Genomic DNA, 27,256 nt, shown 5'->3' on the forward strand with positions numbered 1-27,256 from the left:
CAGTGTGATACCTCTGTAATTTGTAACAGTTTAGTTTGCAAATTAGTATCTCTTTTGCAATTTTGTGATTGCGATAGAAGAAATGATGGCAAATCATAATGATGTATAGATCTTGATAATCGAGTACATTCCATAATATAGAATTTATAGATGCTTGGAAAAATTTCTTGCATATGCTTCTGTAATAAGTTTCTATTTTACTAATGAACTAAGAACTTAATTAATTTTAATAGAATGACATACGTTTCTACAGAATGAGATTTTGTAATTTTGAAATTTCCATAGTACATAACCATTCCTTTGAAATCCACGAAGAATAATCGTAGTACCAAGGAATACAAGAAATATATTTGATCGTGTTTCATTTTATCTCCTGAATGCCACTTGCGGCGTAAATTAAAATTTTCAAGAACGTTACAGATCGTCAAACTAGGTCAATATTAGATTTGTATAACATAAATACTGATTCGTAATTCATTTTATCTTCTATGATAATATTAGTTCAGTAAACACGATACGTTTCGATACGTTCCTGATTAAAGTCTTAATGTGACTAGGCACTAATTTGTACTCTTCCTTTTCATCGCAAAATTTAAAGATAATATTAGTAATTTTCATAGTAATAGCTATGTTTAGTTTGTGTAACGAAGTCACGATTTCTTTGATATTTCCACCATTAATATTAGAAATGATTTTACCACGTTAATAGTCAAAAGGTTGTTCAGGATTTCGGGTATATTTGATTTGAGAGCTTTTTCTGTTTCATCGCAAAAATCGTTTGTGGTACCTCTTGAATGTAGACGAATATAAAAATATCTATATATGCAGATTAATAATACATACAATTCATATTCACAAAAACATAATTATCAATCCCGTAGATGTGCGTTTGTGATTCCGCATACAGAAAAACTTGTCAGAATAGATCATTGTCTCAACTTACGTTTAACTTTCTCTGACTTTTCGAATCTCTTCCGATTTCCTTCCTGACAAAGAGGGCGATTTCGAGACAAGTACTGACCAGAGATAAACGAATATCATTGAAATTTTTATCTTAACTTACAAAATCGAGTTCCTCTTAAAGATTACGAAGATAGAAAGGATCGAACTATGTAGTGTCCTAACAATTAATTATTTTCATACGTATTACAAAATAATACAACTTTTATTCATTTCTTTTTAATTTTGCATGCAATGTTGCGTATGATTATGAGTTGTTTTTCTTATTGTTTGTGTTCGTCTATAAACACTGTACACGTTATTATCCTATGGTGAATCAGATCGATTTAAAAATAACTATGGTAACATATTGCGTAAGGTTGCAGAAAGATTTTGAAATGAAGTTCGTGTTAATATTAAAACTATAATAATAAAGATATTTACTGGCACAGATTCAAGAAAAAGAAAATTAATGGAATTATTACGAAAAACATATAATTTAAGGATATTCCAGACGTATCAACTCAAAAAAAATTGTGAGAATAAAAAAGTTACGCGTACCATTGGTCAATATGTACAAATACGTTTATGTGGTATCCCTGAGCCACATATAAATAATGTGACTTTTACACAATTTACAACGTCGTCTGGTTTTATTATCATCTTCCTCGATTACGTGAGCCACGTTGTCAGCTTAACTCCGGCAACGGAGCCTTCCAATGTTGAAGACAGAGATTATCCAGGTTGATTGATACCATTATTATATTCTGTCTTCATCAGACGAACCACAATATACGACTTGAAATCTAGTTGTGACATTTTCGATTCATTTGCAATTTTTTGATTAATTACTAACACATTCAGCCACCGTCATTTTTTTGCATCGCACATTTATTTGATAATTTGATATTGCGTTATCATTTGTGCGCACGCCTCCCATATATTTGTTATTTTGTGCAACTATATTAGGATGAGAAAGACGTCAGCCACTATTAAACGAATGCAAATTACGCTTTATCTGCGGCAGTCTACGGTAACCGGATAACAAAAGTATATCTAAGAAACGAGATTTGCTTTCTAAATTATATTTTATGTCATCTCTGCAAGCGCTATTAAAATCTGGCTAGTTTTTGCAAATAATTGCATCTTTTTTCTAAACCTTTTTATACTGTTATCAGTTTTTTTCACCGACTCTCTCACCAAAGACTCATCTAAGTCTTTATTATCTAACGTACTATCGTTATAGTATTCAAACCCACTCATAAGGTCTTCTGAGTCGCCTTCGATTCATAACGTCTATTTTGATTCGCAGAATTACTTATAACGTATCATGATTCAACACTACATTGCAATGCTATAGCAGAAGCAAAATGCTTCAACAAAAAATAATATGTAAGACCTTTTAGATCTGCATGTTCAGATAAAATACACATGATGCCAATGGTAAGTGTAAGAAAAGAAATTAGACAGTGGTGCGCCAATACACCACTGGGCGTCAATGGGTTAATAGATATAGCAGTATTAAAGTAAGTATTAAGTTGATGTTCACTAGTGGTGGAACGGCCATTTGGATCCACCTTTGGCCGGATATTAAAAATCTATTACTTAGTACTCCACCATTCACAGGAATTAGTATCTCTTTTAAGTGTTGGACAGCAGATAATAATCAAGTTCAACACCAATAGGACTTTTTTCATTGAATACAACTTTATTTATATCAGGTTTGTCTTTAGCAACCTCATTGTAACAATCCCAATACGATATATAAAATCTCTTGTTGCAGTTTCGACTAGTTTCCTTCTTTTCGCTTGTAATTCATCATCACATTCATTACTAACAGAACTGTCGCTGTTATCACTTTCGATTATTAATTAAAGTATCCTCTATTTAATGCAAAAAGCCGTTTCGAAAAATCACTTTTAGCTCTTGAGAAAAAAATGTTTGAAATAATCAACAATTTTTTCGAATTTTTCAATTTTCTCCGATTAAGATTTAAAAATTCGTATAAAATCCAGTTCTTGGAATATAAGTATGAAAATTTCTCAAAGTGTTAATAAAAGTGTCCTCTTTCCAATGAACTAATCCGTTTTGAAAAATAACTTTTAGTTTTTGAGAAAACAATATTTGAAGTTTTGATAAAATTTTCGATGTTGCAATTTTTATCGATAATTTTCAAAATTGGCTATAAAATTCACTTCTTGAAGGATCCTTGTGGAAATATCACCAATTATTAATTAAAGTATCCTCTTTTTAATGCAACAAGCCGTTTTGAAGGATCGCTTTTACTTTTTGAAAAATAAATTTATGAAATGATCGAAAATTTTTTCGAATTTTGCAATTTTCGTCGATTAAGTTTTAAAAATTCGTATAAAATCTAGTTCTTGGAATATGAGTATGAAAATTCCCCAATGTGTTAATAAAAGTGTCCTCTTTCCAATGAACCAATCCGTTTTGAAGAATAACTTTTAGTTTTTGAGAAAACAATATTTGAAGTTTTGATAAAATTTTCGATGTAGCAATTTTCATCGATAATTTTCAAAATTCGCTATAAAATGAATTTCTTGAAAGATTCTTGTGGAAATATCACCAATTATTAATTAAAGTATCGTCTTTTTAATACAACAAGCCGTTTTGAAAAACCGGTTTTAGTTTTTGAGAAATAAATTTTTGAAATGATCGAACATTTTTTCGAATTTTGCAATTTTCGTCGATTAAGTTTTAAAAATTCGTATAAAATCTATTTCTTGGAGTATAAGTATGAAAATTTCTCAAAGTGTTCATAAAAATGTCCTCTTTTCAATGAACCAACCCGTTTTGAAAAATAACTTTTAGTTTTTGAGAAAACAATATTTGAAGTTTTGATAAAATTTTCGATGTTGTAATTTTCATCGATAATTTTCAAAATTCGCTATAAAATTAATTTCTTGAAGTATCCTTGTGGAAATATCACCAATTATTAATTAAAGTGTCCTCTTTTTAATGCAACAAGCCGTTTTGAAAGATCGCTTTTAGTTTTGGAGAAATCAATTTTTGAAATGATCGAAAAAGTTATCGATTAAGATCGATTAAGTTCAAAAATCAGCATCAAAAAAGTTCATTTAGTGTCTTGGATCCAAATAAGTTGACATATCTTATCAGTGTTCTTATTAATTTATTATTAATACTCTAGAGTTCTGAGCTTTTAGAAATACAATTTTGTGTTTTCTCGATTGTTGGATTTGTCATAAAAGCTGGTGTGTGTTTGATATTCAAAACATGTTAAGTAGAAAATGTAAAGTTAAGTAGGAAGAAAGTTACACACATCAAACAAAAATATGATACACTTTTCAGCGGTACTGTAATTAAGTTTTTTAATAATGTTGTTTGGACAAAAATTAAAAAAAAGGAATTTGTGTTGTTATTCACAACTTTTTGTGTTATTTTAAGCAAAAATTGGATTGAAAGCAGAAAAGCGAATGTGAAACAAGTAAAAAATAGGCAGCATGACAGAATGATAATTAGACAGTATGAAATAAAGAACCTGTGATAGGAAATAAAAACTGTTTATCAAACTTTAAAGCCACCAACCTGAATTTTTGATGTAATATTATACATTTCCAATATGTACATAAATAAAACATAAAATCTTTTTGAAATAATAAAAATGATAATGTAATATAGTTAATGTTTATGCATTTTTTTAAATACAGGTGACTCAAGTTTTAATGAGAATACATTATCAAGACTTTAAAGATTAAAATTACACAAGTTTTCTGTATTAAGATTCGCTTGCAACTCTTATACTATTTAGATACGGTCATTTAAAGTTGAGTAACATTAGAATTTGAATTTTTTGTAATCGGTTAACACATTCATTCCAAATTTATTGGAATTATATAGAGGATGGTATTCACAATATCCGCTATATTTTTCATAATCATGTTTTGATACTTTGTTAAAAAAACGCGATTATTATATTTGAAAGTAACATACAGATGTTTTTAATGTTATAAAAAGTAATTTCAGGATCTTTATTTTTATCTTAATTGAAATAACTCAGTAAATTAAATGGTGTTATTTTTAGAATTATCGATAGGAATAAATTTAAACAACCGCTTACAGCAAAAGACAAAAAAAAACCCAGGGTCATTTTTTTTCCCAATTTAGATACGGTTCAAGGTCTTCAAGCAATGTACCACAGTTATCTTAAAACAATTTTTTTCATTCAATAAAATTAAAATTAGAAAATAAAATTAATAAAATAATACTCCAAATTGCGATAAATCGATATCACACAATTTTTTTTTATTTAACGTATACACCATGGCTGGGTCGAATGTCGGTTAATAGTGAGATCTAAAAATACACGGCACCTTCCGCATTTAGTTAGGCGCCCCACACACGCCTCTAATTATAAAAAGACGCAAGAGAAGAGACCGGACCGAACGAGAAACTTATCGGAATACCAACGAACTATAACTGTCACGGTCTGACGAACTTAATTAAACCTTAGGGACCTGCTTTACTTCTCTACTACTCTTTTTAACATGTTATAGTAGAGGATGCGCTTTAATGTAACCCCGATATGATCGTAAAAGGGGTGCTCATTTACTGATTTTGACGCATGTCGCGACTTAATTTTATGATTAAATTGACGTTCATCGTCATCGTTGTGCACTCAACCGACTATATTTTAATTTTATTAAACTCAACACGTTATTTTTTTCAATATATTATTCATATTATACATTTATACATCATGCTTTAAATATTATCTACTGCTTTATAGAAACTTTATTAGATACTTAGTCGAAATCGTTACCATTTTGGCAGGAAAATACGTTTATTTGATAAGTATAATATGTACTGAACCCCTATCATCTATATTATTTACTGACATATTTGCAAGTTTCTCTTCGACAAGCACCGTATATGTCATAAATGAGGGCAAAATGGGCGTTTAATAGGATCATCAATATAAAGTTGATTATTTATTAATAATACCATTGTCTGGTGACCCTTTATTTTTTTTTACATAAAGAATATGAAGTAATTCGATAACGAATTACTTTGACATATTATAACCTTAACATAAAATTTTTTGCAAAATAGATAATGATGATAATCTAACATAATGACCTTTCCAATTTCTTACCTTTTCGCTAAAATACGCAAGCAATACCAATCTATCCAAATTGTCAGTTGACCAATTATTGATATCCAGGTCATCATTATTTTGTTTTATACCAATATTGCCAAATAAGTCATATTCGATCTTTAACCTCGATTCTCCGTTACATTGAAGGAATTAAATTATTAACAGTTTTATCGGCCCCAGCTGTTAGTTCAGGGAGAATAATCCTGAAATCGCTTAAATGATCAAAACTTTATAATTAAATCTTCTGAGGCTTTGCGGCACTTTCTGGATTAATCCAGGAAGTATCCTTGAGGAAGATCTAAAAGTATGCCTGAACTGGCATTTTAACAATTAATTTAACGCATCTATGTATCTTATCACAAGTAGAACGGTTTTTATGTTACAAGGATGTCTTAATTAGGTGAATAATAGTGATGACGTCAAACAAAGGGTTTGTTTTGGATTAAAGGTGGGTTCTCACTTGCACAACAGTCGATTGGGTGATGTAGCACGACACTTAAGCTGCAGATTATCGCAGTGGGTTGAATAGATCAAAAAAAAACATAAATGTTTTATACATGTTTTAATGTTTGTCACGATTTCTTAGCTTTTCCATAAATATCTTAAGTAATTGATTGCTAGTGGGAAACCTCAATGTCCACAACAGTTAGCAGTTCTTATGAGTGCCTTTTCCTTTAATTCATCTGTTCAATAGTTCAACCGAATCAGTATTGTTGACGTTATTGCAATTTTTACAATGTTAAGTCAGATTTTTTGGCATAAGTTCAGAACTATGTAAACTGAAAACACTGCAAAGATATAAATTAGTGATGGAACGGATAGTGAAGCCGGATACCGGATATTCGGCATCCCCTTCGGCCGGATATGCGGTTATCCGGCATATCTATCTAGCCATTATGGTTATAATTTTCGGTACATTTCTGAAGTGATAACCTACATTGCCATATTATTGCGATATTTGAATAAAAATGAAATTAATAAGAAAGCTGATAACATATATTATGTCAACTTATTTGGATCCAAGATACAAAATGAACTTTTTTAAGGATTCAAACATTTAATTTTAGGATTTAAAGTACCCTCTAAAAAGAGGATACTTTAATTAATAATTGGTGATATTTCCACAAGGATCCTTCAGGAAATTAATTTTATAGCGAATTTTGAAAATTATCGTTAAAATTGCAGCGTCGAAAATTTTATCAAAACTTCAAATATTGTTTTCTCAAAAACTAAAAGTTATATTTCAAAACGGCTTGGTTCATTGGAAAGAGGACACTTTTATTAACACATTGGGGAATTTTCATACTCATATTCCAAGAACTGGATTTTATACGAATTTTTAAAACTTAATCGGCGAAAATTGCAAAATTCGAAAAAATGTTCGATCATTTCATAAATTTATTTTTCAAAAAGTAAAAGCGATCTTTCAAAACGGCTTGTTGCATTAAAAAGAGGATACTTTAATTAATAATTGGTGATATTTCCACAAGCATCCTTCAAGAAGTGAATTTTATAGCCAATTTTGAAAATTATCGATGAAAATTGCAAAATTCGAAAAAATTGTCGATCATTTCAAACATTTATTTCTCAAAAACTGAAAGTGATTTTTCAAAACGGCTTTTTGCATTAAGAAGAGGATACTTTAATAAATAATTGAAAGTGATAACAGTGACAGTTCTGTTAGTAATGAATGTGATGATGAATTACAAGCGAAGGAAACTAGATGAAACTGCAACAAGAGATTTTATATATCGTATTAGGATTGTTACAATGAGGTTGCTAAAGACAAACCTGATATAAATAAAGCTGTATTCAATGAAAAAAGTCCTATTGGGGTTGAACTTGATTATTATCTGAAGTGTCCAACATCTAAAAGAGATACTAATTCCTGTGAATGGTGGAGTACTAAGCAATAAGTTTTTAATATCCGGCCAAAGCCGAATATTTGGTAACTATCCGGTATCCGGCCTATCCGACCGGATAGTTGCCGGATATCCGTTCTACCACTAATATAAACCTTATTTTAAACTCGATAGAACTATGAACAGCTTAGCTCAGAAGACTATGATTGTTGGATCCATGTCAGGAAATTCTACGAGGAGTTAACTTACAGTGTATGTATTATGTTGATACGATGCCAACCTTTATACGCTCGATGCCAGCTTTAAGTTTATGCTTGAAGAACTTTCAAAAATTATTACATCGTTTAGGAGAGGTTTGCAATCTGAATTAAAACACCGAATAAGTGAACGGAGAACTCTTACGTCAGTTGCGTTAACCTATCTCTGTAAATTACTTAAACACAGAAAAATCAGAAGAATTTAATTTTGATCATACGGATGCTCCGAAAATATCTCACCTTTTTGAATTCGAAACTAATCATCAACACCAACGTTTCTATTAGCGAACGACGAACATAATGTAAACGCAATATCGTTGTTTTAGTTTAGAAATAATGAACAAGCAATAATCAAAAAGAATTATTAGATGACAAAATATATAGGATATTTGAAAATTACCGTTTTTGGATCAGAGATTTGAACAAACTAATTTTTTTCTACCAATTATCGTTCCCAAGTTTGTTTCAATACTAATAATTAATAATTTATTGTAGGTTGGGACATGTTTGTCGGGAATCACTTATTTATCTGATCAGATAACATTGCTATCTTGCTAGATTGCATATTGATTACTAAGTATTTGCTTGATTGATAGCTATGCAATCAAGGAAATCGACTTTTTGTAAGGGAGCTTATAGAATCATCCAGTATTTTGACTCTGGATTATTTATCTATAAATGTGAATTACATGATATACACACATATGTGTATACAGTGTTTGGAAATAGCTTCAAGCAAGAACTTTGAATTATGCTAACTCAATAATCGACCCAGAAACACGTTGTATGTGATAATTGCTCATATTGCTTAGTTGTAATAATTGTTATGTACAAAAATTCTTCATATTGAATTAATACATAATTAATAACCAGTTATAGCCTAGCATTAGTCTTTTCTAATAATGTAAAAATCTTCAATATGTTAAAAGTTAAAAAATGTGTTATGAATAAAAATTGCTCAAATTGAACAAAAAAGCATAACCCCTGGAAAACCAGTTCCAGTGTGGCTATCACAATTTTCTAGCATATTTCTGATTTAGTTATTTAGTTATATTCTTCTTACTCAACGTTATTTTTGAAAAATTATAATAAATTCTAATGCCTCGAAATAGATATAACAAATTTTCACGAGTATTGTAATGATCTTGAAACAATAATAAGTAATCTTGTTCGAGTTTTGATTCACAAAACAGTATTGCACTTTGAAGAACAGTACATTTCAAAATCTTTCTTATTTAATTCCGAATTATCCTGGCTCTTATTATCATCGCTATTGCTGAAAATATTGGCATCGGTAAATGTTCGGAATTAATATTGTGGTATTGTAGTAATCCCCCAACTCTTGCAAATCTCTTTGTAATCCATGAGTGTTACACGAAAATTAAGGAAGATCATAGGACCGAACAGGTGATTTAAAAATTAAATTGGGTATAGGAACGAAATTGTAGTTACACAGGCAAATATTATCGACGAGAAATGAAGAGTAATATAAGCAAACGCATGCCAAACAATTATAAAAACTTTAGACTCGTTTTTCTCGAAAACTACTTCTTACTTTTTTTACTTTTTAATATGCAAGTCACATACACAATAAACTAATTGTACAAAAAATCACTAAACTTGAAAGTTTATAGTTAACGTTTATTATTAAGTTAACGAAACGTAACTTACTTATCGACAAATATGAATTATTCAATCAGTTAAAGCTTTATGAATAGAGATGGATTTTTTATTATAAAACATCCATTTTGACATTTCGAAGATTTTTCGAATTATTTATTTATCAGTTTTTATGTAAAACGAAATCCTTAGTTATTCCGTTATATAAATTTACTTATACAGGGTGTTTCACTTAAAGCTTCAAGGTAAAGTATCTCTGGAATGGATTGAGATATGTTAGTCTGCAGTTTTGGGTGTAATTGATTGACGTATAGATCTTGATAGTCGCGGAAAAAAAGTAATTTTTGTGTTATTTTCGTGTTCTTGCGCAATATTTTCGCTTTTTAGTGTAATTTAGGCATCTCCACTTTCGTTTTGGCCAAGGATTAAGCATTCGATGAGATATTGTTCGTCAAAATCGGTTGACAGGTTCTCTTCTATAATCGAAATACTATAACAAAAACACTAATTACAATAAAAGAACACTTGAAAACGTACTAGTTAAAAGAGCTGCTTCTACAACGGTGGTTTAGAAGAAAAAATCAAAAAGAAAGCAAAACCGATTAACTCATGAAGAACTCATCAGATGGTTCAGTTTATTTTATTTATTTATGCTGTCAACCAAATCCTTTAAGATATTCAGTCAATTATGGTCCTTTAAAGCGTCAATTTTTTTAATTGAAATACTTTAGATACTACTTTCTACTTTTAAATCACCTGTAACTTTATAATGAATTAAATTTGAAGCCAAGTTTTCAAATTAAACGACGAAATATTCAATTTGATACAGAAATATCCAATTATGCGTTAAACTCATCAACATCTGGGTTTCGGGGTTTAAGAAAAAGACGTCTGTCGGTGCTCGGGACGAATCCCGTTATAAAACATCAATTTCCATCGGAGTCGACTAATGTCAAACTTAATGAGCGCCGCATTAGCCACGGTCGCCTCTCCGCACAGTATTTTTCAACTCCGCCGGTTATACCTACAACCGGGATACCGCGTATAAAATTAAAAAGTATCTCAGCATAAGTTTGGCGTGGATTTTCACTTTTTAAATCCTCAAGAAACTTATTTGATTTGCAAATCAATCAAAAGTAGAAGGTCATTACAATTTAAATAATTACCTACGCTGTGTTTGAACGAACTTATTCTTAGGAAAGGTGGTGATGAAGTCGACGACGAAAGATTTATGGCATTGCTTCTTCTTTCGCTTCGATGATCGTGAAGGACGTCGCCGCGTTAACGACATTTTGCGTAATCGGGAGGATGTCTGGTAAACCGTAATTTATTCGCAAACCGAGTCAGTTCTAACCGTACTAGGACAGTAGGTAGGTATATCTATGTAGTTTGGTTACTACGTCACCGTACCAATGCATTTTTTTTAACCTTTCGCGGGAGACCCGTCGAGCAACATTCTCAACACGCTCGCCTACCGTTCGAGTTTCCTTTTCTTGTACACTCAATTTGTCCAATTACTTAAAGCTATGTAAAGTTGGCAACCAAAAGTGTTAGTCACAGTTATTATAATAAAAGTATCTTGGAGTATTCTGTTTTTATATTACACCAAATGTGGATTTTAATATAATACACAAGTTAACAAAAAAAGTGACCACGATCTAGATAATAAGAGAGATAGCGAGATTAGACACTTTTACCAATTCTAGATAAAGTGATTGGTAACTTTATCTAATAGGTAGCTCAACAATCGTCTTTTACCATCATATTTATGTCTTTGATAGCGCTACCCGGTAGACATTTTAGGCCTTTTGTTCCTACCGGTTTGGAATTTGGCATAAAGGATTACTTATCGAATAAAATTGGTTCAACAATCATAATAAACGTCCGAATTCCAAAATAGTGATTTAAACGATGTGGTAGTGGTGTTATAGCGGTGTTATACAGTGATAAAATTTAAAAAAAAAGTTTACCATAAAGCATTTGAAACGATTTGAATTGATGAGAAAGAAGGTTTGAAGGAGGTTAATGATTTATTTTGAATTCGGAGTGGGCGCTTAATAACACAAAATAAAGACCATGTCCAGCATCAGTCAGATGAAGAATCAAAAGATTTCGGCTATCAAAGGAATATTTGTAAACACAAATTAAATATTACATCAACCCCGAACAGATAAGTATCATATTCTATACAGTAGTGGTTATTCGATAAAAAACAATCTCATCTACATATAGACTGTTGCTAACTTTAAGATTTTTTGCTATTGGCAACATATTTTTGGTTATAGATGATTTTTGTAAGGTCAGAGAAGCATCCGTATTAGTAACAATAAAGTTGATACCAATAGCTTTTCCATTGCTAATTCAAGGCCAAAGTAGTTGAAGATACCTGATAATGATGGTACAAATCACAAGTATAAAAGCTTATTTGAAGTGAATAATCGCCAAATACAGTGAAGACCGGACAAACAACACAGGATTTTCGTTTTCATCTCTCTAAAAATATAAGACTTCTCAGAATAGACAGGCTTAAACTATTGACAAAATTGACCTGTCCATTTTTATCACAGAACACTGATGACAGCTATCACAAGCACAGAAGCCGCTTGGTCACTCGTCACGTTTTACATGTTTCTGTAAGTCGTGACATAAATTTAGTCACTAAAACTAGAGACAAAATGATGACGATTCGTGAAAAAAATTTTGAAGAAAATAATCTAGAGTTTCATTTTGTACTTTTAAACTGGTTTTTATTTTATATAGAATTTAAGTCTAACCAGTTTCGGCCCTTGGCCATCTTCAGAAACTCTACAAATATATTAACATCTCTCATCTTATCCATTTTACAAACAAGTTTCTTCATATTTTTTTTTGTTTTCTTAAAAAAGATCACATATCAAAGTCGAAATCAGGTTATTAGTTACTAATTTAGAAAATTAAAGTTTAAAATGTTGTAAAATGAAATTAAGGACGAAGTGTTACTAGTTTACAGGTTAAAATTTAAGAACGTACTTTTCTAACAAAAGAAATATTAAAAAACTTGGGAAAAATTCAAGAATCATCATGTGGTTTAAAAATCGCTGATTTTTTTTAATCAATGTGAAATGACCCAAAAAACACGTTAAAAATAAAAAGAAAGTGCGGAAAAGTGACTAACACTAGATTAACTTCAGTTATAAAACTTTTATTATATGATAACTAACTTTAGGTTTAAAATATCAACCTCAATTTTGACATATTTGTATTCTTCATTAAAAATCCTTTAAAATGAGTACAAACACGACATATTTATCTTCAATATTAATGAAGTTATGTCAACGTCAATTTTGACATATTAGTAATCGTGAAAAATCCTTTAAAAAGAGTCCAAATAAGCAACTTCCGCTTTGAAATGTCAATGTCATTTTGACATATTCTTAATTTTTATAAAATGTCTTAATATTTGTCGGGGATAAATACACAAGAGCTTGACTTTTAATCGGATAATTTTATTTTTATACGAAAGTTTTGTTACCATGGAAATAACTCGAAATCAAAAGCATGATAAAATCGCGACAGCTTTAGCTGGAGCGATTTTATCTTTTGATTTTGATTGAGAGTTATTTCCAAAGGGTAACAAAACTTGAGTGAATTAAAAATAAAATTATCGTGATTTAAAATCAAGCTCGAGCGTATTTTAGGGAGATTAATACACGACAATTGCACAATTTATCAACAATTTTTAATTATTTATTAACTATTTTTGACTTAATTATAGTTGTCAAAAATGTGACGTAAACAAAAGTATATATATGGTAGTCGCGTTTTAATCAGTTATAAAATATCACGTGTGATTTATTCAGTTGAAAAACCTACATAGGTAACTTTTATCCACTTAGAAATTCACGTTATTGGTCGAAATTTTAAACGATCGTTACTCTGATTGGTTGTATATTATTGGAGTGCATTAATCCTCATTAAAAATCCTTTAAAATGAGTACAAACATTGACATATTTATTTTTAATATTAATGACGTTATGGTCAACTTCCGGTTAAGAATGTCAACGTCAATTTTGACATATTTGTAACCGTCGCGAAAAATCCTTTAACCCCTTCCGTACCAGAATTAAATTTTAAAAAACGTCATTTATCATCCAGCGGTACTTTTAAGTCCCACTTAAATTCTAATAATCACGTTAGCTTTGATTAGCTGAACGTATCTATATTTTGCGAGACTTTTAAATACCGCTGGTAGACAAAGGGTTAAAATGAGTCCAACTAAGCAACTTCCGGTTAGAAATGTCAATGTCATTTTGACATATTCTTAATTTTTATAAAATGTCTTAATATTTGTCACAAAAAAAAATATAATGAAAAAAATTAATATTAATATTAATATTTAAAAATTAAATTGCTATCTTCATTGTTGCTAACTTAGGGTTTAACGTTTTTTATTCTAACTTTTTCGTTTTTTGAGATAAGTGCGTCATCTTTGGACTCATTTTAAAGGTTTCTTAATGAAGATGACAAATATGTCAAAATTGACGTTGACGTTTCAAACTGGAAGTGATTGTATTTCCATTAATATTAAAGTTAAATATGTCGAGTTTGGACTCATTTCAAAGGATTTTTATGAAGTTGACAAATATGTCAAAATTAAAAGTTGAAAGTTCGAACTTTTTGGTTTTTTGAGATAAATGCGTCATGTTTGGACTCACTTTTAAGGTTATTTTATGAAGAATGAATTGACGACTGAAAGTTTTTTTCACTACTAAACCCGCATGTTTCTAGTTCTCGTTCTAGTTTTCGTTCAATAAAAATATACAACAATCTAGAGCTGCATAACAATTAAAACTAGAACTAACACTAGACCTAGAACTAGAAACATTTGTATTTAGCTGTACGTCTCATAAGACGGCTAAACCCGATACTTTCTAGGTCTAGTGTTAGTTCTAGTTTTATTGTAATAAAAATATGCAACATAGTGATATCTTATGCTAACTAGCGCTACCTACCGCTGTCGTTTGTAAAATGGATAAGATGAGAGATGTTAATCTATTTGCAGAGTCTCTGAACATGGCCAAGGGCCGAAACTAGTAGGGTTAAATTTATTCTATATAAAATAAAAGACAAACTTTTAGTTTTATACTAACATCTAGAAAACGACACTGGCCCGAAAATGTAGGTTCATCTATTTTATCTATTGTAGAATTTCTTGGTGTATCTAAGTGTCGTATCTAACTCTTTAAAACAAATAGTATTTTAGGTCTTTCGGTATTCTGCATTTTTTCTAAGATAAGTTACACATTTACCTACCAGACAGCATGAAAATCTCTAAAAACAATAACATGTCGCTTAGTCAAGTGAAGTATAACGCGGTCCATATATAAGAGAGAGAAATGCAGCAAAGAGACTGGTGATACAACAAAGAAGAGAGAGAGCTGAGATCGAAAATGTAGAGAAATTTACGTGTATATAGGAGGTAGAAGATATACGGAAGCTTCAAAAATTTAGAAAAGATCTGAGAAGAAAACTAACCTCCAACTCATTCCAGCTGACAACTGGGAAGAATATTACAGAAAGCTACTTACTGAAGATCGACCTGCATACATGAATGAAGAGCTACAAGTAATAAATATAGAAGGGGAGAGAGCGGAGATAAGATCAGAAGACATGAAAAAATCAATTAAGTGATTAAAAAACAGGAAGGTAAGTGGACCGGGAAATATTGAACTTGAATTAGTAAGAAAACGGAACAATTAAACTATTTACTAGGATAAGCCAGCTGTTTATCAGATGCATAAACGAAAAACCGAGCCCAGAGGAATAGAAAATCGGCTTTATTTCATCAATCCATAGAAAAGGGGATAAGCAGAAATACGAGAATTATCAGGGCATAACAGTTACAGCCACATTTAGCCGAGAGGGGTGCTGTTCCACGTTAATACTACCGGAGAACCCATATACCAAACGAAACAAGAACTTCAAGACCTATTAGTAACCGGCAACCTATTAGTGCAGATCACTCCTGATTGCAGTGTTCATTTGAGGAAAGAAATTCTTCGAACTACCCTAAATATTATACCTAATCGAGAATTTCACCTGGCCCCCATAAATCTATCGAACATACCTGAAGAACGATTGTTTTGGTAATTGGAAGAACCTCAACTGGAATCAATCAGGCATACCAGAATGAATTTTACAGAATTAGAGAATAAACTTAAGTTAATGTTAACACAATTAATTAACCTCATTTGGTCGTTAGCATCAAAGTCACTACAAAATTCCCCTAGACATATTACTTTAACTAGTAGATAACCTATTTTCTTAACCTCGTTGCCTTCAAGATAAACGATATTCAATAGGTAAACTATTAATCATTTTTAATATTTCTCTATTTAATGTATAATATTTAATGTTTATCTTATATCATAACGGCACAATTAGTTTTGTTTCGGGCAACGAAACAGATATTATGAAATCGTATATATCAACTTAATTATGTAAGATTTAACTTTAATTGTCTCAACATTATATTACTCCGAACGTACGCTATTTAAAATTCTAACTTGCAAAACTTACCAAACGATAGACGATAGAAATTTGAGAAAACAAAGTTATCTACCTAAATTCATTTATATATATTTATTTATTGAAACACATGAACAGGTGCATGAAAAAAAATAATAAAGTTACTGGGATTTATGTAAAAAATTCTACATTTTAATAAATCATTTTAAATAAAATAAAATACATATGGAACGTGGCCGCTGTTTATTTTGCAACCGACGCTATTTGTTTACTACCTAGAATTCTTATCTCTGGCACGACTCTGTCGAGTAATGTGTAAGTAAAAGTTTAAAGATAGTTGGCAGTGTTATATACCATTTACAAATGTATACGTTGTTTAGTAAGTGAAAATACTTTGCTGTTGAATTTTTTTCATAATGCCGCGGTTCGGCGCCGACATATTTAGTAGTCTACCAAGCAGGAAATATTTCAGGAAGAATCCATAGTCTTTAAATAAACACATTAGTAACACCCAAATTCGCAGAAACGAGTTTTTAAAGGAGAAGACCCATCCAAACCTTGCTTTAACCTTCACTCTTTAGATGTATAACTCTAGTTCCTGGAATTTATATCTTTTAAGCGTCAGCGGAACAACTACCTGACAAAAAAGGTTTCAACTGTTACATTATCTTCGACTTGAATGGGTGCTAAAACTTTAAAACTTATGTGTACACTTTGTTCTTTGTGAAAAATTTCTCTGCTTTAATTATTTATTCTCCTTTTTGTTTATTTAGTAAATCTTAAACAAAATAAAGATTATTTTTATTATCTCACAATTATGCATACAAAATACGATTACAAAGTAAGTGTTGTAATGAATCACAATCTTAAAACGCTGGTGGATTAAGAATATTAAGATATAAATCCATCGAAAGAATGCCCCTGAATCCGTATTCCATATTTATTTTGTATGTATCGTAGTGTAAATACGATAACTTAAATACGTAATACGTTACGATGTCGAAATTTAGTGCAAGTTTATATAAACTTGCATTTTTAATACAGCTAAACTAACAAATTTAATATAAATATTAACCAGGTCGTGTAAGATGAAATTGCACTTTACTTGATCGTATTGATTTTTGATATAATCTAAAAATATTAATATATCAACATCATGTGATCTAACTGTATTTTAGTACGTTACAGTTTTTGATGAATTTATACCTGATGTGAAAATCCATTTTAACAAAGGCTTCATACAGCAAAATTGTGCAAGCGATTCTCAAGTTGTTATATCTTGTATAATTTGAAAGGTGCAACAATTTTTAATAAATTTGTGGTTGTTAATTTTATAATTGAACTTCACATGAAGAATCACCCACCTTGTTATTTGATTCGTTAATCGTTTTAACGAATACCCCAAAATATCAGTTATGAATCAACGAACTCTCAATTACCTTTACGTTGAACGAATATTAATGTAGTTTTTCGCTATACTTATAGGTTTTCTTTGTATCTATTTTGGGATGCGAGTTTCTACATGTAACATATGCATAATTTAATTGAAAAGTGCTAATCGTATTTTCTTAAAATTTTTTAATAAACCTTCTGGTCACAGCTTCAGAATTCGATACATTCCGAGATCTACAGAAATAATAAATGTTAAAAATAGATTTTACGTCATTCTTAATACAAAGCAGTTTTAATTTCGAAATCATACCCTTATGTGTTATCCACAATCAACACTAACACTAAAATCTTGTTTGTTATTATAACAGTTAAAAATAGGCACTAAAGTGAAACCGTAGCATCGGCGTCGGTGGAATAACTAACACGTTTGTATTTAGAAAAATGAATTACCACCTTGATGAATGCAATAGAGTATCAATAACACGGAAAACAATTATGCAATAATTGTTATCAATCATAAAAACTTGCAAATATTAATGTTGATATTTTTTGAGTTGAGATTATCAACCACTGCGTTCTTAATTTTCCCCTTCCCCTCGATCCCTTCTCTTCTTGCCTCCATCATCCTCTTTGGGAGCCTCTTACCATCGATGTTAGTATTCACTAAAGGATCTATCTGTAGTTCCTTTTTTGGCTATATTTCTAACTATATTTTTTCTGGTCTTGTTTAATCACTAAATTAAATAGTGTTTCAAGTAAAGTTGTATAGTTAATGTATATTTTTGTATTTTGTCAATTATCAACATATGGACAGATCTGGGGATGCGACTTTTAGTGTGCACAATTAGTACTCAAAATTAGAATCTCAGAAGCTATAAAAGAAATGAAGAGGTATATGCCATTCTTTCGACTAAAAAAACCAACACATCAGAAGTTAAAAAAAAGTACAAAAAGTTCTATTCAAAAACGTACAAATCTAAGGCTGTTAATCGCCCTGATAAAAACAAGGAATCCATCTGTATGGATTATGGTAAGAATTTGTCTTTATTTAATATCAATTCCAATGATGTAAATTACAAACGGCAATTATATACTGTAAAAGATCTCTATTTCCTAAAAATTTTATCTGAAACATACATATATCCATATTTCAAGCAGTTTTGAGATATAGGTCTAATAAAAGGTCAGAACAAATATAAAATCGGATATGCATAGCATTTGAAAATAAAATCCATTTTACCAACCACGTTTATTTCACAAGATTTCCATTGTAGTTTTGATGACTTTGTACAATTAAAGAATTGGAAGTTATTAGTGAGAATGATCTATTCATTGAATAGGGTAAGTTAAGGGTGCCGAACAAAAATGAGTGTTCCCATAAACCCCAAGAGATTATGACCGAAGCGGCGATCGTATAGTAACCGGAAATTTTAGAGGCCGAAATTCTAGCATAGTCACGATCTATTTTAGTAGGCCGCAACGCTTAAAAGCCCCTTCAGAACCGACTGTGGCCGACCGCCTCCACACCTCCCCCTCCATCTCACTAACGCGCCTGGATAGCGAAAAAAGCACCAGAAGCCCAGCCTGTAAACCTAACGGGGCCGTTGGGTGGTCGGGTAGCGGCACTCAACGCCAGAGGCTCTATGAAAGACCCTATGATAAGTCATGAAATATATGAATGACAATGCAGATAATGGTATCTTGAAAAAAAATAAGATAATTTTTTTATATTAAGATGAAAAACCATGAAAGATTATTTTAACATTTAAATAAGAAATGTTTCTGTATCTGGTTCATTCTCAGAGGTAAACAAAGCGTTTGAAATACATGCAACTTGATGTCATAAGAACTTTTCAACAGCATTACTTAATAATTTTTGCAAATACTGGATATAGATGAACGTTACCAATGTTAAGGTTGAATACCAATCACGATCAATAATTTTATATTAATTATTTAAGTAACTGTAAAAGATAGATTAACTGTTAGAATAAAATACCAAGTGTAATATACCGATATACAAGTTCATATCCAATTTAGAAAGACATGATGTATCACGATGAGATTCATCTGGTCAGGTTTGAAAATATGTATTTCTTATCGGGTGTATCAAAAAACCGCTTTACCGAATACATTAGGGAGAAAGTGCTCCAAATCGAGCGATCGCGCTCCTCGCAGAACCGGTTCGAAGGCGGCTAATTAGAAAATTCCGCCGACGGCGGCGAGTGTTGGCCCCGCCGAACCGCCTTATGAATGGATACCGCCGTTTTCGAACCTTCAGGCGCCCCTCTCGTTAGTTGTCGCCGCTGATCCGTGAGATGCGCGCGAAATTACCGGCTTCCAGGAGTTGGAATTATGTATAGTTAAAAAACCACAATTGCCATGCGCGAACATCCTTGCTCATCTTAGAGACTGTGTAGCTCCTCTAATTGGAAATAATTTAACATCGAGCAAGTTTTTAGGTATATTCTTAACCTACATTGTAACCAGGGTTTCGAATCGTTTTACTTTTTATACTTCGGTTTTTAATTTTCGGTTTCTGCTCGTTTAAGAAAATATATATCATTTCAAGTCCGGTTTATGATTCGAAAAAAGTGATTTTCGTTATTTTATGTCTCAGTTTCGGATGTTTTTTTCTTTAATGTGGAGAGTAAGATTAGAGCTTTGCAATATTCCACAAGATATTCAACGCAAGTGGTTCGTTACAACTTTTTGGGTTCTCTCACTTTGTTATTTTAATTGGTATGGTTATGTTCCTCTAGATAGCAATATGTTGAATACGGTTATTGTATGTCAACAAGAGATAGTTTTTAACGCTTTATATTTCAGTACCTACATTTTTGGTACTCTTTTCCATTCAGCGTCATCATCTTTACCTTCTCAATGTTTCTTCCCTTCTGCTGAATCGTACTCTTGATGTTGTCCAGCGACTGCGTTTTGGGTTTCCCCCTTCCCTTCTTTTCTTGCGTCCAGCATCCTCTTTAGGAACCTCTTATCACCCATCACGACCAACTAAAATCTCTTTTCTTGGTTGTATTTGTGACTCTATCCTTTCTGGCCCTGTCTATTATTCGCCTTCAGTACCTCAATTCTGCAGCTGTTACTTCGTTTTTGTGCTTTGCTGGCCAGATTTCCACTCCACATATCAATGTTTGCACATATACTGCTTTGTACAGGTGCATCTTTGTTTTTTACTTAACTCTGTACGTTCTGTAGGAGCAAAGGAGTGGTCGATACCATTCAGATATCCAAATGCCAACCTCACCTGCATGTGGTGCTTCTGCTAGATAACTAATGAATTATGTCAACCCAGTATCGGGAGGAATAACCCAGTCCGGGTGTACTATGGTAATGGGGGCTACTTTCATCACGCTAATCTCCCACAAGGCGAATTTAACGGTTAAGAGAATCAATGACTAGCTATGGACATGGACATGCACGGAAAGCGACCAAAGCTATGGAATACGAGAGCGTTGAGTGGAAGAGAGGTAGAGCTGATAGAGGAAATGATAAGATATAAGATCAAAATATTGAGTTTATCAGAAATAAGGAAGAAAGTAAAGAAGTAATACTGGGAGCAAGAGCAACTGGTAACTGAGGCTAATAATGTAATTTCTTAAAAAGCTCACTCTGTCATTTTATTAGAATAATTAAGAAATATATGAAATATCTTGGAAATGTGTATAGTAAAATTAATTTCAAACATATCCTGCCGATTTTAGGCATTATACACACCTTCTAGGAATTCTGTACATATAATAATGGTTCACAGACATTTACGAAGATTAGGTAATTAGTCTTCAAAATAGATAATTAACATTTTTGCTGCAAATTCTATTCTTCTCATAAATATCTATAGCTAACAGCTAGTTTCTTGTGGTCGATGTATGGTACCAACCCAACCTAACCCAACGCAACCCAACCTTTTTGTTTCTGCTTGTGTTGCCATTTCTTTTGTGTCACTTTTTACGTCGGTCTTTTTCTGTTGGTCTCTTCCCCTTCTCAGCAATTCCTCTATGTCTTCTTTCTAGAACTGCACGTTTTATTTGTCTCTTTGTATTTTGCTCAATGTTCTATCTCAAATCTTTTATTTCCAATATTTTCTCTATTGTGCCTTTTATTCTTTTTGCTTGTTCACAATTTCCCCATTTATTTGCTGTTCTCTTCGTCTTTTTTGTTTCTCTGGTCAAATCTTCTTCTTCTATTTGCGGATTCTTCCCTCTCATTGATTCGAAAAACCAATTTCTTAATCTAGTCTAAATCCTTGAATTCAGAGATTATCGAGCACTAATTTTTTGGTCCCTATCAAATCTAGAATTTATGGCTTTGTTAAAGACTGCTGTTCACGTCAAGGAACACTCTTCAACATCACAGCTCGATTGGGCTGAGTTAATCTCATGTCACTCAAACACTCAGATGGCTCATATTTGAACTTGTCCACATCAGTGTTTCTGAGGTTGCGCTTGAGCTGCCTTAATTGTTGATTTTATAAAATCCAGACTACTGTTGAAAAAGAAGTCTAAAACTAACTTACCATTTCTGTTATTCTCAAGACATCCCATAAAATGTTCCATGCCAATGTTTTATAAATTTAAATTTTTAATAATTCCACATACTTAATTCACAATACAACAGAATATTGGGATTTATATATTGCGGCAAAAAGCGAGGATCCTTTTAATTAAAACAGGTAAGTGTATAGATGATGATGGATTTCAAAATGTTCGATAAATGTTCCGTCAATAGGCTGTTTGTGGTATCTATACTCATTTAACAACTGGTAAAAAACTACTTAATTTTTTTCTTGTCTTAGATCTTGTATTTTGATTTTATAAAAAAAATAGTCAGGTCAATGAACTAAATTAAAATGTTAATAACCTATACGAAATTGAAGGTTTCTTTTTATTAAATTCTTTTTTTGGCACCCACATCGGGGTTTACACATACATATATCTAAAAATGACAAGGTTGGAATTTGGCAACCGAATCTCTTCCCCGATCTGCGTCCAAATTAAAACTACCGCCTGACTCATACCGAGAATACTTATACTTTTTCCGCGATATTCACGTTTCCTTTCGCGTATCCTCGGCTAATGCGTAACAACAAGGACGTGATAAATTATTCGTGCGGGAGGCTCACGAGCGCAAGTTTCTAAAATCAGGTGGTCAACCTTGTGTGCAACCGCGTCATCAATTAATTTTATTAACGTGTTTCGCGGTCCTGGCTAAAGTTAAATGACCGTTATGTCGGGTGAGATATTGTCGCGACATTGATTGCCAACTTTTTTAAATTAAAATAAAAAACCAGGTTGTACTACGCGGCACGTGTTCGGTCGTAAGTTTCTTTATTTTTATTTAAAAGCTCGACGCTGTTTTAAATCAAGATAACCATTGTAATGTATTTTAAGAATGTACATGCAAGTTCTAAAATAGTTATGACGAAAACATATGTTATATAGTAAATTAACAAATTGTAAATCACTCAATTACATTTCCAAATAAACTCAATAAGTATGTGATTGCGTAGTGTACCAAATACCAGTATGGATCATATTTATCATCCTCATGTAAAACTAGCCGACAGCTTTTTGCATCAATTAGAGTTGTTTTAAACGTTAGTTAACATAAAGTTAAGTAAGACGATGGTAAAAGTGGCCTTAAATGGACAATCCTTAGTTATGTACTTGAAGTAAACTGAATAATTTGCCGATAAAATTAATTTTAGCTGAAACAACCATGACATTAAACTGAGAATAACTTATTCTTAAAATTATATTTTGAGCATTTTCTTCATTGATTTTTTTGGCACATTATCAAGAATGACATATTCACTTTCTATTAATCGCAATCGTATGAAGTTGGTTTATGAAAACACCAGTCTAATCTACACACGGATAATTTTCTATGTGCAAAAAGTTCAGAAGTTTATAGTATGAATATGACTAAAAACATGCTTCATAAATAACATAAAAAAATGACTTTTGTTACATTATTTACACATCCAATTTTCTTGATTAAACATTTTTCACGCAAATACTATTAGAACTGTTGCAGGGAGAACTAGATAATAGAATAAACTATGAGCTCAAGCAACAAAAGTAGGTGATCATAGCAGTTTTCTGAACAGGTAGAGAAGAAGTACAAAGTAGTGACGATACTAATACATTAGTTTGATGATCTGCACTTTTATATACATTAAGCAAAAATTCAATGGGCTTAAGATATTTTTGCCGTTCAACAAATTTAGTACTCAAAGAAAAGCTATTGTGTATTGCCCTGGGCCTATCAAGTAACAGATATGTCAAAGGTTGCAAGACATGTTAGAAATACGTTCTGTCTTGTTGTTTTATTTCCGTTTGTGACTATGTAGAGGATTGGCAAGAGCATACTAAAAAGCACACAGTACCAACACCTCGTTGGGCTTTTTGTACATCCTCTCGTTACTTGCAGATTAGTTACATCAACCAGCTTACGAATTTTCTGAAGCTTAGAAGTACGTCCAAGACATACCTCAACAAGAATCGTCCGAAAATGACAATTCTTGTCGAGGTATGTCTTAGAAAATGTGACTTCCTGGTACTGTATCCCATGAATCAGTACATTTTTTGTGAGTGGTTCCTTTATGGTCTTAATAGGATGCAATCGAATGAAGAAATAGTGATTTTGGCGAACAGGGCGTTTGACTTAACGCTTTTTTAACCAGTTTGCCAATTTGCTTGTTGCCGGGGTACCTCGAATATCTATTGATGTTGCCTGGTTTAGTCTAACACATAATTCATAATTAACCCAGGTCGTTAATTCTCTATTTAATGCCAAACCAAGTTGTCTACTGTCAATAAAAAGTATAAAACTCGCATGGAGATCGTGGAAGATAACGATAACTAAACACTATTAGCACTTGAGCTAGCAATGTTTAGTTAACTTGGCCCATTAGTGTAGACTTTTAGAGTTAGTAGAAGTCGCCACATCGACAGGATCTGTTCCGACTAGGTTTTTTCTCAAAGATGTGTTGTTGAGGGCATGAATGAAGGCGTCTCACTGACTCTTTCAGGAAAACATGAGAGTCCTACTGACATACTTGGCATTCGCGGAATTATAGCCGTGTCAATTCAGAGAAATGTATTGGGGGACTGTACATATGTTCTATGCAATGATTTCTGGCATCATGGGAAAGCTTTTCTGTCTAAATTAATCTTTCTGGGTAAATGAAGTCGAGGTTTACGTCCAACATGACCGATGTAATTCGGTAAAGCGCATCTCTGGACAAAGAATGAACAGTTTTAAAGTTACAATAACAATTTTGTTATACTCAAAAAGGACAATAAAACTTTGCGAATGCAAAAAAAAATAAATTAAAAGTTGGAAAGGTTAACTTACAAAACTAATTTTATTTCATTTGAAACGACTCCAAAACTAATGTAAACATTCTGAACAATGCCAAAAACTAAAGTATTTTAGTAAAACTAAATTGGAAGTAATCATAACAAGAAATAACTCATCAAACAAAACTAACAGAATTATTTACAAAACTTTCAAGTAAGAAATAAAGATCGCAAATATACGTAGTATAATTATTTTATCGATATATTTACCTTTCAACTTGGATTTTGATTTTTTCTGAATACAGATGAATCTGCTTCTCATCCAGAAATGGAGAAGAAATCAAAAGTGCGAACTAATCTCGGTAATATTTACAATCAGAGGATTGTCTCCACCATACAGTAGATTTTTCAGCAGTGTTCTCATATCTTAATAAACGTATTGAAGGTGAAGGTCGATGATATCTGCACTTCACTCAATCATTCTTCTTGAAGGTGGTCCCATCTTGACGGCACAAAATGATCGGCTTAAGCAGTTCCACCTAGAATTTGGTATTTTTAATGAGGTAGTCTCCTCTCGGTCCAGACGATTAAGTCAAGATTAAAGTTAAAACTTAACTAACAATATTGCAAGATTAAATCTGATACTCATTTAATTTTATGTTTATTAATAATTCATTCTTCCAAGCTGTTATTTTCCTAATCATAGCTGATTGTAGCTATTTACTTACATAAATATTATTTATACATAATTTTAGTGTTTCTTTATGTGTGTTGCTATCGACATTAATTCCCTCCTTTTAATTCAGTTAATATTTCATACCTATCTTTCTTATAAAATCTAACATCAGTAACAATGTGCATAAATGTTATTTGCTTTTATTCAAATAAATGCAGTTTATGGAATACTGATCAGTTTTGATCTAACGATCATATTGAAGTTTCTGCAAGTAGTTGAAGTGAAACTGTTGCAACGGAAAATGATTTTTCTTTGTTATTGAGTTATTAATAAAAAACTAAAAATTTTAGCTTTACAAAAGCAGTATAACTAGCTATATAACATTGAAATAAAACATTGCCTTCAATATTGTATACTTCAAATGGGGCGATATTACTGTAATCGAGATTATGTTGATATGTTACATGTATTATAACGCAGTTGTTGTTTAAAACGTCGGCATCTTGATGCAAAGGCCAGAGATGAAATAACTGAGGTTAGTGAAAAAATGATGGAGGGAGTTATCCTACACTAAACGTCAATCAAGAAGAGCAAATTCCTGAATTTGTTGAGACGGTTCCAAGTAAAAGCCTTCGATTTCCATCATTACAAACATTATTCCAAAAGGATACACATTCATAGATTATTAAAGAGGAATAGTATCTATCATCAAAAAGTTTAAGTTCTACGTGATGAAGACAAAAAGATTTGAGTCACATTTTATTGAAAACAGTTTCTGACCAGATTGGCGAAAATATGTAGCACAGAATAAATATAGCTGATCTTTGTCAAGAAGTAGAAAATGACGTGTTTGCAAATCGTTTGTAATAATAGAGCAATTTTTAAAGCGATTTGTAATAAAGAATAAATGTAGTATTTTTAACTGTCTTTCCTAGTCCCTTTCTTTTCTGTATTGCCGTCACTATCACCTTATATTTTCTTCGTTAGTCGAGCAATGCTAATTGGGCTCCTGGTATGTTACTCGAGTTTGGGACCGATAGTGATAAACTGATAGGCTACTCGATCCACCCATCAGCTGTCCAAAGCGGAGTTCTAAATATATGGTTCACTTGTAACAAATGTTTTATCAATACTGCACAGTGCGTTTAATAATTAACTTATGCGAAGGAAAATTTCTTTAGTATTAGAAATTAAACAGTCAGAGTTTTATTTATCGTTGGATGTGTTTCTTTGTTTATAACATCTAGTACATTAATTATTGATGTACAATTTGCCCTGAATATAATAATACAAGAACATTATTTCCAGTCGTTTGCGTCATGGTTATAAGAAGTCTATTCATAGTGATGAGTATTTTCGGCTGTATTTGACTTAGTTGTCTAAATATATTTTGACATCAAAGACATAATCTGATCTTCATAAAAATAATAACATAAATTTGACGTAAATCTTCCAAATCTATATTTACAAAACTTGAAGTAACTTTATAGTGTTAAATTTCAGATTCAGCGTACAAAAATTACCTTGATACTGTAGAGATTTC

General features: G+C 31.7%; 1 long non-coding RNA gene across 1 annotated transcript; it reads left to right on the forward strand.

Moving 5' to 3' along the window:
• The first annotated feature begins 14,904 nt into the window (after window positions 1-14,904).
• LOC139430046 (uncharacterized) lies at window positions 14,905-16,558 on the forward strand. The gene is made up of 2 exons (XR_011640615.1): window positions 14,905-15,501; window positions 15,568-16,558. It is a non-coding gene; the product is annotated as an uncharacterized lncRNA (long non-coding RNA).
• Window positions 16,559-27,256: the final 10,698 nt, after the last annotated feature.

This window comes from Onthophagus taurus, chromosome 1 (assembly GCF_036711975.1).
Source record: "Onthophagus taurus isolate NC chromosome 1, IU_Otau_3.0, whole genome shotgun sequence".
In the NCBI taxonomy this organism is placed as follows: Eukaryota; Metazoa; Arthropoda; class Insecta; order Coleoptera; family Scarabaeidae; genus Onthophagus; species Onthophagus taurus.